The sequence below is a fragment of the Panthera tigris genome, chromosome X, assembly GCF_018350195.1.
Source record: "Panthera tigris isolate Pti1 chromosome X, P.tigris_Pti1_mat1.1, whole genome shotgun sequence".
Classification (NCBI taxonomy): domain Eukaryota; kingdom Metazoa; phylum Chordata; class Mammalia; order Carnivora; family Felidae; genus Panthera; species Panthera tigris.
Window position 1 is genome coordinate 110,502,998 of NC_056677.1, and position 6,000 is coordinate 110,508,997.

The window sequence follows — 6,000 nt, forward strand, 5'->3', positions numbered from 1 at the left end:
AGTTTTTAAGTTTGATAAAGTAAAAATATTCCTGTTTTTCAGGGCATCTAAGATACTATCCATTGTTTGTCTAGCGGGACAAACAACTTGGTTTCTTCAACAAATAAATTGCAAAGAAGAACACGAAAGGGGAAACCTATAAAGAGAGACTTAAAGAAATATCAACCAGTAGCAACATATGGACCTCATTTATATCCCGATTCGAGTAAACGTTAAAATACACATCTCTGGGGCGCCTGGGTGGCTCAGTCGGTTATGTGTCCGACTTCGGCTCAGGTCGTGATCTCACAGTTCGTGGGTTCGAGCCCCGTGTCCGGCTCTGTGCTGACAGCTTGGAGCCTGGAGCCTGCTTCCGATTCTGTGTCTCCTTCTCTCTCTGCCCCTCCCCTGCTCGCACTCTGTCTCGCTCTCTGTCTCTCAAAAATAAATAAACATTAAAAAAAATTTAAAATACACATCTCTGACATGAGACGATTGGAAATGTGAACACTGACTTGAACATACGTTGATACCAAGGAATTATTGTGGTTTTTAAAATGTGGAATAATATGTTGTGGTTATGGCAAAAAAAAAAAAAGAGTCCTATCTTTTAGAAATACATGCTGAATCATTTACAGATGAAAATGGTTTGATGTCTGGGATTTATCTCAAAATAATACAGGAGTCAGGAGAAATAGGTAGGGTCATGACTACAAGATTGGTTATGAGCTGATAATCGCTGAAGCTGGGTGATGGGTATATGCGGAGTTCATGATGCCATTCTACCTTTTTCTGTGTTTAAAATTTTTCATCATAAGTTGTTTTTAAGAAAGGAAGAAAAGGGGGTACCTGGCTGGCGCAGTCAGCGGACCATGCGACTCTTGATCTCGGGGTTGTGAGTTCAAGCCCCACGTTGGGTGAAGAGATTACTTAAAAATAAAATCTTTTAAAAAAGGAAGAAAAACAACTTATCAGGATAAACCTAAGTGAGAAGGCGGACAGGGCCCTTGCCACCATCTGGCATTAAGAATACTAAAAAACATATTATCCAGGGACTGTGACAGATTAAAGATGGCTAAAAATTCTTTCTAACCTTGCTCTTAAGAGGTGGAGCAAACTCCCCTCTCCTGGAATCCAGGCTGGCCTTAGAGAGTTGCTCGACAATTGGCGGCAGAAGTGATATTCAAGGACTATTGAGGCTAAGTCATAAGGAGCCTTGTAAGCCTTATTTGGCTCTCTTAGAACACTCTGGAAGACTTGAGCTACCATATGAGAAATTTGACCACCCAGAGTCGGTCATTTGGGAAGCTTCCAATAAAGAGTCCCAGCTGTACTCAATCTTTTACCCAGCCCCACCAAGTCTCCAGACTTGAGTGGAGCCCACACGGACCTTCCAGACCAGCCCGTCTGCTATGTGAAATAAAAGAATCACCCGCTGAACCCTGCCTGAATTCCTGACCCATAAAATCATGAGATATAATTAAATGGTTGATCCTTTAAGTCACTATGTTTTGAGGAAGTTTTTGAGGCAGCAAAAGGTGGCCAGAACAGAGCCATCTATCTAAGTGACAGGTTGTCACTTAGGGGTAATGTCATGAAGGGATAATAAACATGGAAGTCAGGATAGTGTTTCCTGGGGGAGGGAGATGTAGGTAGGAAGAGGTGGGATGACACGGGGAAGAACACAGGGCCTCGTGCTGAGGTTGGGTGATGTGGGTTCTCAACTGTGCATTTTTATTTTGCCTGCACTTTACAATACTGTCGGTACTAAATATCACGTGATAAAAAAGACTTTTTTAAAAGCTCTCAAGCAAGCACGGGGAAATGTTAAAATTTGTTAAAGCTGAGTGGTGGGTACACAGCCATCTGCATTCTGATTCTCTGTGCTTTATATTTGAAGGGATTCTCTAGACATCTGAGATATAATTAGACTATTGTAAGATTGATTAATGGGGCTTCTCCAAGGACGAAAAAGAAAGAACAACATGTGACATGTGTATATGTGAGTGTAGAGAAAGAGGCCGAAGTTCAGTTCCCAAAATTGTAATGATTATTATCTCAGGGAGGTTCTCGTGTGTCTATTGTGGTAACATACATGGACCGTAAAATTGACCATTTCAACATGTTTAAGTGTACAATCCAGTGGCTTTAAGTACATCTGCCTTGTGAGGCAACTATCACTACTATCTATCCCTAGAACCTTTTCATCTTCCGAAATCGACACTCCATGCTACTACACAATAATCCCCCAACCCCGCCCTCCCCACCCCCCCCACCCCCCCCACCCCGCCTCTGGAAGCCATCGTTCTACCTTCTGCCCTGTGAATGTGACTGCTCTACGTGGTTGAATGTGAGTGGAATCGTACAACATCTGCCCCTTTGGAACTGGCCTTTCACTTCGCGTGATGTCTGCAAGATTCAGCCATGTTGTAGCAGGTGCCAGAATCTATCCATTCGTCCATCGATGAAGCCCAGAACCCCCAATGTGACTGTACTGAGATAGGACTTTGAAGAGGTAACTAAGACTTAATGATGTCAGAGGATGGGGCCCTAGTCTGATAGGACTGGTGTCCTTGTAAGAAAAGGAAGACACACCAAGGATGTGTGAAAAGGCCACGTGACGACGTGGCAAGAAGGAGGCCATCTACAAGCCGTGAGGAGAGGTCGCAAGAGAAACTGACCCTGCTGGCACCTTGGTCCCAGACTCCAGCCTCCAGAGCTGTGAGGAAATAAATGTCCTGTTTAAGCCCCCCCAGTCAGTAGTCTTTCGTTATGGCGGCCCTAGCAAATGAGTACATTTGGGTTGCTTCCACAGTTTGGCTATTGTGAACAAGGCTGCTGTGAACACGGGTGTGCAAATATCTATGGGAGTCTGCTTTCGACTCTCTTGGGTACATATCGAGAAGTGGAATTGCTGAATCATACGATAATTCTACGTTTAATTTTTTGAAGAACTGTCATGCTGTTTTCCGCAGCGACTACACCATTTAACATTCCCATCGGCAGTGCACAAGGGTTCCAGTCTCTCCACGTCCTCATCAACACTTGTCATTGTCTCTTTTCTTTTTTTTTAATACGTACAAAAATTTTAAGTAAACTCTACCCCCAACGTGGGGCTCGAACTCAGAACACAGATCAAGAGCCGCATGCTCTTCCAACTGAGCCAGCCAGGCGCCCCCTGATCTCTTGATAATGGCCATCCCGGTGGGTATGAAGTGGTATCTCATTGTGGGCTTCTTGTTTAGTTTTGTTTTGTCTTTTTTTTTTTTAAGTGTATTTATTTTTTGAGAGAGAGAAAGACAGAGGGTGAGCAGGGGAGGGGCAGAGAGAGAAGGAGACACAGAATCTGAGGCAGGTTCCAGGTTCCAAGCTGTCAGCACAGAGCACAACGTGGGGCCTGAACTCACCGAGCTGTGAAATGGTGACCCGAGCCGAAGCCGGAGTAAGCCACCCGGGCACTCCTGTTTTGTCTTTAAGTAGGCTCCTTGCCCCATGCAGGGCTTAAACTCATGACCCTGAGATCAAGAGTCTGAGCCAGCCAGGTGCCCCTCATTGTGGTTTTTGTTTTGCATTTCTCTAAAGATTGGTGATGTTGAGCATCTTTTCATGTGTTTATTAGCTATTTATTTAAAAATTTTTTTTAATGTTTATTTATTTTTGAAAGAAAGAGAGAGACAGAGACAGAGCACGAGCAGGGGAGGGCAGAGAGAGAAGGTGACACAGAATCCGAAGCAGGCTCCAGGCTCCGAGCTGTCAACACAGAGCCCGACGTGAGGCTCAAACTCATGAACCGCAAGATCATGACCTGAGCCGAAGTCAGACATGTAACCGACTGAGCCACCCAGGCGCCCTATTTATTTATTTTTAAATGTTTATTTATTTTTGGAAGAGAGACAATGCGCACGAGTGGGGCAGGTGCAGAGAAAGAGGGAGGCCAAGGATCCGAAGCAGGCTCTGTGCTCACGGCAGAGAGCCCAATGCGGGGTTCAAACTCGAGAACCGTGAGATTGTGACCCAAGCCAAAGTCTGATGCCTAACCAACTGAGCCACCCAGGTGTGCCTCGTTATTTAAATGTATGCCTTCTTTGGAGAAATGTCTATTCAAGTGCTTTGCCCATTTTCTAATCAGGTCGTTTGCTTGGTTCTTGAACTTTTATGTATATATTTAAATGTGTATCATCAGAAAACATGAAATTATTTTTGATGAAACTAAAACAGAGAAAGGGGATTATTTTTTAAAGGAAGCTAATGCACTCTGATTTTTTTTCGTATCTTTTCAATCATGATTTTTCTATCATTCTGATTATATCAAAAAGAAAGCCTCAATTTGTGCTATGGTTTTTAATGTTCTCTGAGTTTCAAAAATGTGGGAAATACAGAAACGTAGAAGGTAAGTCATCCAAATACAATTGTAAGCGCACAGTGTTTTTTATCCTAATTGTAATCACATTTTATGTATTACCATGACTTCTTGCTTTTGCGTGTGTGTGTCACACACATTTCCAGGCTACTGCATGAGAAGACCAACACTTCCTCTCAACCTCTCTGGGCCTCAGTTTCCACTGAGAGTCCACTTCCAATAACATGGGGTAGGTAGTCAGCAAATAATTCTTTAAAAAAATTTTTTTAAATGTTTATTTATTTTTGAGAGAGAGAGAGAGACAGAGTACAAGTGAGGGACAGACAGAGAGAGATGGAGACACAGAATCCTAAGCAGCTCCAGGCTCCGAGCTGTCAGCACAGAGCCCGACGCGGGGCTCGAACCCACGAACTGCGAGATCATGACCTGAGCCGAAGTCAGACGCTTAACTGGCTGAGCCACCCAGGCGCCCCTAAATGGTAATTCTTAATACAACTGCTGCCCAAATTTTATTGCCAGTCTTCTTAACACCTGTATGCTATTTTAAAAACAGTAACTGTTTCAAAATCAAAATAGCTCTTTATTTCCCTGTGTGTGGTCTCTGGAAGGCCCTGGCTTAAAGCAGTCCCTTTCACAGCCCTGCCGAGATGGCTGAAAACTTCCACGGTAGGATGTACATTTGAACCATACACCCAATGCTGAGAATGTTCTTTAAAAACTAACCCAATGGGGCGCCTGGGTGGCTCCATCGGTTGAGCGTACAACTCTTGATTTTGGCTCAGGTTGTGATCCTAGAGTCGTGGGATCGAGCCCCGCATCAGGCTCCACACAGCGTGGAGCCTGCTTAAGATTCTCTCTCTCTCTCTCTCTCTCTCTCTCTCTCTCTGACCCTATCTTCAGCTTGCACTCTCTGTCTTAAAAAATTAACCAAAGTTATTCATTTATTAGTCAGAATAGCTTTATCATTTTTTCCTGGTTGTAGAAGGTATACATTCTCAATGTAAAATACATACATATGATAGGTTAAGTTTAAAGGAAGAAAGTGAAAATCTCCAGGGAAACCCATCCCAGAGAGAACCACAATTTAAAAGTTGGTGGACATACTTCCTGACTTTTCTCTCTGCATATACATTTGTGTTTTCTTAAATGATAGGACTTTTAAAACAGAAATAGTATATATTCTCAAGAGCCTTCTTAATGTAAGAATAGCTATCACAGTATGAAAACTCAGTTTGTTGTTACTGTGGCTCTGGCACTTTATTTTTATTATAATTTAAAAAAGGTTTTTGGGGGGGCACCTGGGTGGCTCAGTCGCTTAAGCGTCCGACTTCAGCTCAGGTCATGATCTTGCGGTCCGTGAGTTCGAGCCCCGCATCGGGCTCTGTGCTGACAGCTCAGAGCCTGGAGCCTGCTTCAAATGCTGTGTCTCCCACTCTCTCTGCCCCTCCCCCATTCATGCTCTGTCTCTCTCGATCTCAAAAAATGAATAAATGTTAAATTTTTAAAAAAATTTTTAAGCAAGCTCTAGACCCAACGAAGGGCTTGAACTCATGTCCCCAAGACGAAGAGTCACGTGCTCTACCGACTGAGCCAGCCAGACACCCCTGTGGCTATGGTGCTTTAGAAGACACCTTTGGGTTTTTAAGGTCTGGGACCTCCTT